Raw genomic sequence first — 12,735 nt, 5'->3', positions numbered from 1 at the left:
GGTCACAGAGCTGTGTGACCAGACAATTTACTTAACATTTACCTACTTCAGTTTCCTCATCTGTAAAATGGAAATAATAATAGAATCTCCTTCCCAGGGTTGTTATAAATATAAAATGAGATATGTGTAAAATGTTTTGTAAATATTAAAATGCTATGAAAATACTAGAAATTTTGATGATAATGATTGTTATCCTAGATATTGTTATTGTGAATGACAAAAATTTTGACTAGATTGTACAGATCTTTCAAAACTTATAAAACTTTCCCTTTTCCATATATTTTTCCTTCATTCTCATGGTCAAAAAGACATTTACCCTTATACAAACTATTACAATAATTATTACCTCTTTTGTTCATTTACATATCTTATTTCATTGGAAAGGGGAACTGGTAATGTGCAATGCACTGTTGAATGCTTTACAAGTGAAGTTGGTGCTATCATTATCCCTATTTTATAATTAAGAAAATTAAAGAAAACAAGGAGACTTGCCCAGGGATGCAAGATTTAAATAAAACTTTCCTTGACTGTAGGTTCAATATAGTATCTGCTGCACCACCTAGCTGCCCTGTTAAATACACAAGAGGTACTGAATGCTATAGGACTTTAGAGGAGGGAAGACCACCTCTGCCTGGAGGGATCAAGAGTTGACATTAGATTGTGACAGAGGCTAGCTATCTCCAGACTTTTGATTCTATCAATGTAGGAAATTGCTAGTATGGGAAAAAAATACTTATGACCAGCATATCTGTAGTATATGATCTTTTAAAAATATCATTTTCAATTAACATAAATCCATTCTCTTTCTCTTCCACCCACCCACACATACATTAAAAAAAGAATGAGAGACTTGTAAAAAATTTGCATATTCAAGCAAAACAAATTCCTAGATGAACCATGTGTTTCATAACTTAGAGTTTAAAAAATTAACTTGATTAGTAAAAGATTAAGTGACGTGTCACATAGGGTCATGTCCATTTTTTAAATTGTAGTTGCTTATGTATATTGTGGTTTTCCCCCTTTCCTAGGTTGTAAAGTGTTTATAGACAAATGCAAAAAAACATTTAGAACTGAAAAAGAAGGTCATATAGTCGAGCCTACTCATTTTACAGATGAGGAAACAAACATGTAATGGGGCAAATAGATTGCCTAAGATCACCCAGGGAATTAGTAATAAATAGAGATGGGATTTGAACCTAGAGCTGCTTTTATTTCCACGTTGGTAAAAACCCTTTAGCTTAGCTAGTTCTCTTTACTACTCTCAACAATTCTGAAGTTATTTTCAGACCCCATCTGTTAATGTGCAGAGACTCTGGAATAAGAGTAGCTTCTGTCTAACCAGGAATGACAAAACAATAAACCAAATGGGATATGATGCAGTTATTTTGTTAGACTTCACTGACCTTCCTTAAACATGTGGTTACACAAGAATCAACAGCAATTTAGCAACATGTCAGTCAAAGGGGACTTGGACAGAGAGAATCTGGAGTCACCCACGTGAACAATTCTCATTGCAGTCAGCCAAGTCAGGGAGATGAGAGGCAAAGGGGGCCAGATTGATTGCCTGGGGCCCCCCAAATGGTGCTGTTAGCTTATTCTGGAAAGCAGCCTTTCCCATAGAACTGTTTGTGCAAGACTCAAAGGAAAAATTAGAACTGGGAAGAGAGATTAGGTGAAAGGGACCCTATAAAATGAAATGAAGAGTGTTGGTTCTGGCTATTCTGCAAAACCATCTGCTTTACCCTTTTAGGAGAAAAACGTTCTAGATAAATGGCCAAAAGGTCATTTAATAAATCATAAAATGGACAAGCATTTAGTAATAGATTACTAGGTGACAGACACCATGCTAAGCATTGAGAATACAAAAAAAGGCAAAAATAGCTCAAGTTCTCAGTCTGATGGCAAAAGAAACCTAAATGGTTGGGGTGAATTTGTCCAACAAAGAAGTTTGTGACTGCTACAGAGAGATGAAGCCTGCAAAAAAAATTTCTTTCAACAAATGAATATTTAATGTAAGAGCAAGAATCTTAGTCTCAGGATTTAGGGATTGATAATAACAGCTAGTATGAATGTTTACAAAACATTATACAACTATCACATTTTATCCTCCTCACAACCCTGGAAAATGATTTCTATTATCATCCTTATTTTATAGATGATGAAACTGAAGCAGCCAGAGATTATGTGATTCCCCCAGCATCACACAGCTCATACAATGTCTGAGATTGTCACTAGTAGCTGAGGTGATTTTAAATTCAGATCTCTCTGATTACAGATCTAGTGTTCTATCCACTATGTCACCTAGAGATCCCTTTGAGAATGTAATCCAACTTCACCATTTTTAGAAGAACAAATTAAGTCCCAGAGAGTGATGATGATGATGATTTCATTTTCATAAAGCATTCATACCAAGAATATATTATTTGATACAATGGCCATATCAGCTGATTGCTACAGGCACTTTTATCTCCATTTTATATGTGAGTAAATAAAAATTAAGAGAAATTATAAGTCATACAACAAGTATCTGAAGCAGAATTTGAACTTGTCTTTCTGATACCAGTCCATCCACTTTGCTTTAATTACAAAGGAAGGAAATAAAAGTACCAGTACTTCTATCTAATAAATCTACTTCTTAACCCACTATCCCAGACTTTGCCCCATCAGAATGTAAGATCATTGAGAACAAGGAGTGCTCTTTGTCTTTTCTTTATATTCCAAGTACTTATAACAACTTATGGTTCATAGTAAGTATTTAATAAATGTTTCTTGACTAAATGTTGAATTTAGAAGAATCCTTGAAGTCCCTTAATATCTATTAAAAGGAAGAAAATATATTTTAAAATACTAGGGCTTCCAAAATGGAATATTTGGGCATGTTCCAAAGATCAAGATTCTAAATTCTGCTTATTATAAAGAACTATGGCAGGTATTTGAAAAGCATAATGAAGAACTCCCCATCCTTAGAAAAGTTTAAGAGAAGTTAAATTACAAAAGGAAAGTCACAAGTTGAAGCTCTAGATAAAACTATCTAAATGTTTTTGTATTAATTAACACTGAACATCTCTTAAGATGATAGAATTCATAAGAAAATTAAGTTGATCTAGGTATATTTCACCATTTTTAATAGATGAGGAAACTGAAATCTAGAGGAATTGAGTCACCTACGTAGTATGGATAGAGTTTGGAATCAAATCTACATATGTTGGCTCTAAATGAACATTCTTTATACAGTAATCTTTTTCAGGGGAGAAAAGTCATTAGAGAGTCTTAGAGGTTATATTTTGACAAGTTGGACTAGATGGCATCTAAATTATCATAGTATACTTGTGGTCTGATCAAATGATTAATCAAATAAGATCCTGTCATAAGAGAATTCATCTCAATAAGCAACTCATTCTCATAATCTTTGATGAGCTTTATTATGACTCTGATATAGACTCTCATAATTTATAAGAATCCCCTATTACCTACACAATTATTCTCTTTCAGTACCATTTTTATAGTCTTAACAACATTCCTATTATCTGACTATACTATCTAGTTTTTTTTTTATCATCAAAGCTATTGTCTGCATTCCTGTTCTGCTCTCCTGAACTTGACAAGACCTTCTTCATAATCCTCCTCAACTTCCTATTAAAATTTATTCCAGTTAACTTGGGTCTCCCTAAATGTTCCAATGCTACCCCTCATTTTTTTATTTTACCAACCCGTTATGTCTCACAGTCACACTAGAACCCAGTTACTTACTGGTAAATATCACAATGGTAGGCTGATCAACCCCTCACCTAGTAACTTAAGTGTTTTCACTATTGACTTGAGACCACTTAGGTGATTCTTACTAGTAATACTGCTACTACTTTTCTTCTCTGCTCTCTGCCTCTTCCTGATTCTCCTCCTTCTCTTCCCTTTCATCTTTTTCATTGTAGTTTCTTGCTCTTCATAAATATACCCATTATTCCAGGTATTATTATTATTACTATTGTCATTATCTATGTGGTTTGTGGCTCATAAAAGTCATTAACTTCCTTTCTTTGTGAGAATTCATGAACCCTTAAGAGAAAGACAAAGGAATAACAACCAAAAATGTATTGTAGCTCTTATTCTTGAATGTAGTGGAGCCCTAACACATTCCCATTTTACTTCTTGGTTTAATTCTTAGCTTATAAATCCATATTCCTGATATTCTCTCCCCCTGTGTTCCAGTTAGCTCACTTCTCCCTTTCATTTCTGAATTGTTCACACTTCTGCCTCACCATAATTATATTTGTGAGTCAAATTCACTCTTCACTATTTGATCTCCCTTATTCAATTCACCAGGCTGCCTTGCCTCCCAGTTCTGGGATGTTATGGGAGATACCATGGAATGATGCCATGGGAAATGCTGAAGTACAAAAATGAGTTCATTATGTTCTCATGCATAAGATATAAATTAGAAGGGAACCTTAGAAATCATCAAATCTAAGCTCCTCATTTTACACATGAGCAAATTGAGAATTGAAGTGCCATAGTAACAAAAAAATAAAAGATTCAGGATTTGAACATAGGCCCACTAAATCAATATCTGATTCCATTATGTTGTACTGTTTCTACCTAAACATAATTCTGAAATCATGATCAATACTCTGTTTCACATATTCCTAAGATGCAAAGTATTTTATTCAATGTTAAAACATATGTCAAGTACTTTGTCTTTAATGATGTCCTTCAATAACACATAAACTGCATTTGTATTTTATAGGAACTCTTCTGAGATAGATTATAATCACACTTGGCCTTTTGAATTTCATTTTATTTCTCCTCTTTAACTCTAAAAATCAATAGAGGGATTGTTTTTCCTAACTATTAATCTGATCTAGGTTACCTTATCATGCACTGATTGTGGAATCTGGCCTGACCTCCCTACATCCCCTTCCAATTGATTATAAAGCAGAACTATTGACTGAATGATTCTGGTAAAGAGGAGATTCAATCCTGGTGTATTGTTATCCTCCCTGCTGATAATAGCAATTGCAATACAAAGATGGGAATGGATTTAGCTAAGCAATAGAATAAAACAGGAAAATGGATTGGAAGACAGAATCCAACAATATGTTTCTTATAAGAGACACACTTGAGGCAGAAAGACACAGAGTAGAAATGAAGGACTGGAACACAATCTATTATAGTTCAACCTAAGTGAAGAGGGCAGAGGTGACAATCAAGATCACAGATAAAACGAAAGGAAAACAGACCAAATTAAAAGAGATAAACAGGATGACTATATTTTGCTAAAATAAAAGTACTATAGATAATGAAATAATATGTGTGGGTTTATATCCTTTGATGGAAGAATACAACTACTAAAATCTGAATCCCAAACACATCAAAGAAAAAAGTTAAAAGATCTATATGAACAAAATATTTAGAGCTGTTCTTTTTGTGACGGCAAAGAACTGGAAATTGAAGTGATGCTCATCACTTGGACAATGTAATATGATACTCTTGTGTTATAAAAGATGATAAAGAAAGTGCTTTTGTGAGAAAAAAAAACATGAAAATATCTATTTGAATTGATGCAAGATGAAGTGAAAACTGAGGAACTGAGAGGTAATTACTGGGAAATCATTGTTGTATGGTATGGCTATGATCAATACTGTAATTCAAGGCAATGTTAAAGTAATTATGATGAAAATAAAAATTCTATTCACTGCCAGAGAAAGAACTAATGAATCCTAAATGCAAACTGAAGTATATTTTGATTTCTTTATTTTTATATTAATTTTTCTATTTGACTTTTGGTAATAGGGTTAATATAATCATGTATGTTACATGACTTCCCATGTATAATTTTATCATATATTTAACTTTCAGTTCATGAGGGAGAAATGAAGAAGAGGGTTAAAATCTAGAACTCTCAATTTAAAAAGAAAAATATATTAAAATAAATGAATAATAGAACTTTTGAAGTATATTATGCATGTTTTTTTTAATTTTCACAGAGCTGATTTTAAACATTTCTTAGTAAATCTATGGATTGAAATGAAGAGCCAAATCTAACAAACTGAAATTTAACAGAGACCTGTTATAGTCAACTAATCAAATGAAGACTAGAGAAGTAGCATCTGAAAAGATTTTGTGAAAAATAATTTGAAATATTAATGCATCAGAATTCAGCATGGTGAGCCATAATCTAAAATACCTACTACAATCTGGAAAGATATTTTATATATATATATATTTATATATATATATCAGCAGAAAGGAATATAGATTTAATGATTGTTTTTAAAAAATAGCAAGGATAATAGCAGCACATTTCCCCTTACTTTGTCACTCTATTGCAGTTTAATTTGGAAAAGTCATTTACCACATATAGGCCTTATTTTTGTGTGTGTGTAGAAAGTACACAAAATAGTATCGGATGATGTATAAGATTCCTTCCACCCTAACATTATAGATTCAGACAAACCAGCTTTCACAAATTCTGTGTTCTATGTTCTGTTGTTCTTCATAGTAAAATCAACAAATATTTGTTAAATGCTCACTATGTGCCAGATTCTGTGGTAATAGTTGTGGATAAAGCTACTAATAGAAAGACAATTCCTGCCTTCAGGGAGACAATATATGAAAATGAGCAGAAAAGGAGAGAGAGGATGAAGGGGCCCACCATGGAGGAATGACTGAGAAAACTCAGAGAATCAGGAGTTTAGTCTGGAGAAAAATATAAAGATGATTGACCTGAGCTCTTGTCTTAAAATTCAAGTTCTAGTGGGACCAATCACATTCAATCAGAGATAGAAGTCTTAGGGGCAGAAGATAATTCCAGCGGGAGAAATAGATCAGGGTTGAGGAAAGCTTGCAGGACAAAATGGTGTCTGCAGTGTGGCAGAGAAATTCCAATTGAGAAGCATTAAATATATAGCCTGAAGATGAATGAAAAGACAAATATGATATTTCTATGTTCTTTAGTCTACAATCATTGCCAGTTTTAAAATTCTGTATTCTAAAGTATTTTTCTAGTTCTAATATCCCATGTTCTAACTTCCTTTCCAATTGCAGCATTCTTTGTTCTAAGGATCCTTCCCTCTTGGAATCTAGATTCTAAGGTCATTTTCATTTCTCTGTTCTAAGGTTTCTGTCAGCTCTGACATTCTCTGTTCTAAAGTCTCTTCCAAATATAATAGTCTGTATTTAAAGATACCTTCCAGTTCTAATACTCAATCAGGCTTTTTGATTCTGATGTTCGATGTTTCTATGTTTTCAGTGATGTAAAACTGCAAGGCTCTTAATTCTAAGGTTGAATCACTTAAAAATGAAACAAAACTTGAAAAAAAAAAATACCTGATAGAAAACATAGAGTGGTGTTCCTTTCTTTATGCAGAATTATTGAACCAGAAGTACTGATTACCTGCTAAGTTTTCAATTTTCAAGAATCTAGAAGAAGCACATATCTTTGAACATACTTCAACACTTGAAAAGATGTGTAAAAAATTGAAGAAGGAATTGCAGTGATAACAATGTTTTCCCCATTATCTTTCATTATTAAGACTCTTAGGAATCTTAGAGAAAGTACAAAGAAGATGTAACCTCTCCCCATGTTTCCAATAATGCCAGGCATGAAAGCACTTAATGCTTCCATTCTGATATTGTTCCTACAAAGTGAGCTTGATTCTCAGCAAAACTATTTAGAATGGTTTGAAATCTAGGTGCCATGACAGAAATAACTTAGAGATGCCATACAACCATTTTCTGAACAATAATACTATATCATGTTTATCTATACATATGATATATCCTCTCATGATTCAAACAAGTTCCAATTGTCCAATAATGAAGAGAGTGATCTACACCCAGAGAGAGGATTATGGGAAATGAGTGTGGGCCCAACATAGCATTTTCATTCTCTCTGTTATTGTTTGCTTTCATTTTTGTTTTCCTTCTCAAGGTTTTTTTCTCTCTTTCTAGATCTAATTTTTCTTGTGCAACAAGATAACTGTATAAATATGTATACATATTGGATTTACATATGCTTTAACATATTTAACATGTATTAGACTACCTGCCATCTAGGGGAGGGGGGAAGTGGAAGGAAGGGAAATTTTGGAACAGAACGTTTTGCAAGGGTCAATGTTGAAAAATTACCCATACATATATTTTGTAAATAAAAAGCTATAATAAAAAAGATATATCCTCTCAACACACAAACACATTTCAGTTTCTTTATTTTTCTTGCTCCCCTTGCATCTGTTTTATGTTGTTTTCTCCTCACAGCTCAATTCAAGCTTCACTTCCTCTATAGTGCTTTTTCTTATTCCCTCAATTTTTAATAACCATTCTCCCATATGTATTCATTTATATAAACTGTTTATAATTGGAATGTAAGTCAAAATATCACATATAGTAGAGAGCAAGTTCAGAGTCAGCGAGAATCTGAGGTAAAGACCAACTTGTGATATATGTTAATTGTGTCATTTTGCATATGTACCTAACTCCTTTAAACTTATATCAAGTAAATAATAGAAAGAGAGGAAGGGAATAAACAAGCATTAAAAAGTATTTCCAATCATTGTAGAGCACATCAAGTAAGAGTCTCAACAAAAGAAATATATCCTAAAACCATAAATATTTTGATCAAGTTCTAAACTATTGTAGGATTGTCCAAATGAGATTCATGATGATTTAAAAGAGGTTTGCCAAACATTTTTACATTTAAGGTTTCTGATAAAGGCCTCATTTCTAAAATATATAAAGAATTGACTCAAATTTACAGAATTCAAGCCATTCTCCAAATGATAAATGGTCAAAGGATATGAACAGACAATTTTCAGATGAAGAAATCAAAACCATTTCTAATCATGTGAAAAGGTCCTCTAAATCACTATTGATCAGAGAAATGCAAATTAATGCAACTGTGAGATACCACTACATACCTCTCAGATTGGCTAAGATGATAGGAAAAGATAATGATGAATGTTGGAGGGAATGTGGGAAAACTGGCACACTAATACATTGTTGGTGGAACTGTGAGCAGATCCCACCATTCTGGAGAGCAATTTAGAACTGTGCTGAAAAAAGTTATCAAACTGTCCATATTCTTTGAACCAGCAGTGTTTCTACTAGGCTTATATCCCAAAGAAATATTAAAGGAGGGAAAGGAAAGCACATGTGCAAAAATGTTTCTTGTAGCCCTTTTTGTAGTGACAAGAAACTGGAAACTGAATGGATACCCATCAGTTGGAGAATGGGTGGATAAGTTTTGGTATATGAATATAATGGAATATTATCATTCTATAAGAAACAATTGGCAGGATGATTTCAGAGAGACCTGGAGAGACTTGCATGAACTGATGCTAAGTGAAATGAGCAGAACCAAGACATCACTATATATGACAACATCAGTATTAAAGGATGATCAGTTCTGATGGACATGACTCTTTCCCACAAGGAGATGATTGAAGTCAGTTCCAATGATCTTGTGATGATGTGAGCCGTCTACACCCAGAGAGAGGACTGTAGGAACTGAGTGTGGATCACAACATAGCATTTTCGTTCTTTTTGTTGTTGTTCACTTGCATTTTGTTTTCTTATGTTTTTTTTTTCCTTTTTGATGGAATTTTTCTTGTGCAGTAAGAATTGTATAAATATGTTTACATATATTGGATTTAACATATATTTTAACATTTATATAAACCAATAACATATATTGATTTACTTGTCATGTAGGGGAGGGGTTGGGGGAAAGGAGGGGAAAATTTGGAACACGGGGTTTTACAAGGATCAATGTTGAAAAATTATGCATGCATATGTTTTGAAAATAAAAGGTTTTAGTTAAAAAATAATAAAAATAAAACTAACTCTTGTCAAGTATTTCCAATTAGAAACAGTTTCTACAAATGAATACATATTGGAGAATGTGTATTAAAAATTGAGGGAATAAGAAACTCTTTACACAGTGAAAAAAGTATTTCAACAAAGCATGGCTTTTCTCTACCTAATGATTTGTACTTGCATGGATAGTTGATAGATCTAGCCAAACTTTACATAAATCTAGGGGAAAGACTGTAGATGGAAATGAACTGGACCGAGCATTAAATATTTATTATCAATGTTCATGTAGAATATCAGTTTGTAGTTTATTTTTCTGTTTTGCTTCTCCCTGATTTAACTATTAAGGACTGTTTATATAATAGAAAGTTTAGAAGATATCCATTTGTTTTCTATTTTTGTAAATACTTTATGTAATATTAGAATTAATTGTTCTTTGAGTGCTTGAATATTTCATATAATTTATTTGTAAGTCCATCAGTCTTGTAGCTGTTTATCTTGTTTCCTTTAGAATTCATTTATGAATTGTTCAATATATTTTGTCTTTCTGAAAATGAATTAAAATATATTTACGTTGCTAATCTACATTTTGTTACTTTTGTAAGTAATCATAGCTTGTAGCTTATTATATTTTCACAAGTAGTTTTGTAAGAAGTTGTTTCCATCAGATTTGCATAAAATTAATAATTTGTAGTTTTTTTAATTTTATTTTTGTTTTTTATAAAATGTGATTTTTTTCTCCTTTTTACATTTTTGTAGCTAATTACACAATTTGCAATTAACAATTTTAGTTGTTAAAATAAGATCCTGGTTTTATTTTTCAAATAAATATCATTTTTTTATTTCAATTTTGTGAACCTTTTCTCTTTTTTTCATTTTTGTACTTTGGTTTTTAGTATTTTAATGTTTGGAGTAATAGTTCTACATGTCCATTTCATTGATTTATTCTTATATTCTTTGTCATATATATAATGTATGATATATATATATATATATATATATATATATATACACATATATATTTAATGACATCAGTTTTCTCCCTGTGACTGTTTTAGTTGTATTTCAGAGGATATAATATATTGTGAAATTGTTGTTATTTCCTCTGATGAAATTTTCTATTATTTTTATTGTCTTTTAGTTTCCAAATGTATTTTCTTGATTTCATCAAAAACACCTTATTCTATATACATTTTATTTCATTGTGTTAATTTAAGTAAAAGTTTAGTTTTTCTGTCATTCTGCATTTTTGTTTTTAATTCCTACCAATATATCATCATTTTATATAAAGGTGCCATAAACAGATGAGAACTATGTAAACACCTACTTGCTCACATTTATATATCAGCAGAGATAGATCATCTTTAATGTTTCTAGAGTTTTACTTAGGTCATTAACTTCATTCTTATATAGCTTTCTTTTAATTTCTTTAAGTCTCAAAAAATAGCTTTCTTTTAATTTCTCTAAGTTTCAAAGAAATATACTAGAAGTTGATCACTATTATAAATTTTATTCTTCATTATTTCTTTTAAACATTAATTAACTTTTCCTTTATATATTTAAATGTTCTGCTGTTTTGTGCAATTATATTAAGTATTGTTGTGTTATTTTATATTTCTTAAACATAATGAAGTTTCTCTACTTCTCTGTTTTATTGTGTCTGTTTTTTAACTGTAGTATGAATAATAGCCCTGTTTTTTTTTTTAATTCACCTGAAGAATTTTGTGCAAGATTATTCTCACTCAATTTTAAATCTTTTAGAATCTTGATGGTCCCATATTATTTCTTTGTTGGATTTTGCTTTCCAAGCATTTCTAGTTTTTCTTTTTTTATGAATGAGATAATCCCATTCACGCTGCTAATTATTATTTTTATTTTCCTTTTATAATTTATCTTTTTTTTACTTCACTCCCCTTTTCACAATGATTAAGATGGTGGGTTCTAGAAAAGTTTGTTTAACATTTTATCTATAAATGACATGATCTATTTCCAGGTCACTGCTATTCTTCTCTACTTCTTGTCCAGCTAAAGACTATAGGTTTTTAATTCATCCTCTCTTTCATTTTATCTGCCCTCATATTTCCATGTCCAATAGGAATTTGCTTTACTTATGATTTTTGCCTTCCTTTTGCTGTCCTTCATCTTCAACCCTACTTCCATCCTTTCCTTTTAACTTTCCTGAGTTAAAAACATTTCTATACCACTCTGTGTGTGGCTATGTCTGTCTCTGTCTCTGACTTTCTCTCTCTCTCTCTCTCTCTCTCTCTCTCTCTCTCTCTCTCTGTGTGTGTGTGTGTATGTGTCTGTCTGTCTCTCTTCAACTTTTCTCTGTCTAGTTTTTATGAAAATGAAGTACATGGAATGCCTGGTCCCCACATCTTTTCCCTAATGTTTTATACACTTCATCTCACACACATCCATTAGTGAGTTTCCCTCTCTGTTCTTTCTGTTCCCTTTGTAAGTATAGTTCCTGATATCTTTTATTTCACTAAGATGAGAAATAGAACAAAATTGCCAAAGTCCCTCTGCCTTTATTATTTAGCTTTCTTTTAACTATTAAAGGCATTAGAATGTAGTTAGAACTCTTTCTCTCCCTTCTCTCCCTAAAAGGATGTATACAGTTTTTTTCTCCTTACAGTCTCTTCCAAATGAACAATTGTGTATGCTATTTTGTGCTCTCTACTTGCCTGAATTTCTGTTTCAAAATGTCTATTCATTTGAATTCTTTTTATCAGGAATGCTTGAAATTCCTCTCTTTAGTAAAGTATTATTTGTTTTTTCCTGTAGGATTATCATCAATTTTAGACCGATATCTCTTACATTTGGAAATATGCCTTCCTAAGCATCCTCTTCTCTATGATGACAGCTGTTCAAATTCATGTGACTTTAATTGTAGTAGGTAATTGAAGGAATTGTAGGTAATTGAAG

This window comes from Sarcophilus harrisii, chromosome 3 (assembly GCF_902635505.1).
Source record: "Sarcophilus harrisii chromosome 3, mSarHar1.11, whole genome shotgun sequence".
Classification (NCBI taxonomy): Eukaryota; Metazoa; Chordata; class Mammalia; order Dasyuromorphia; family Dasyuridae; genus Sarcophilus; species Sarcophilus harrisii.
Note: the sequence above shows the minus strand (reverse complement) of the source record.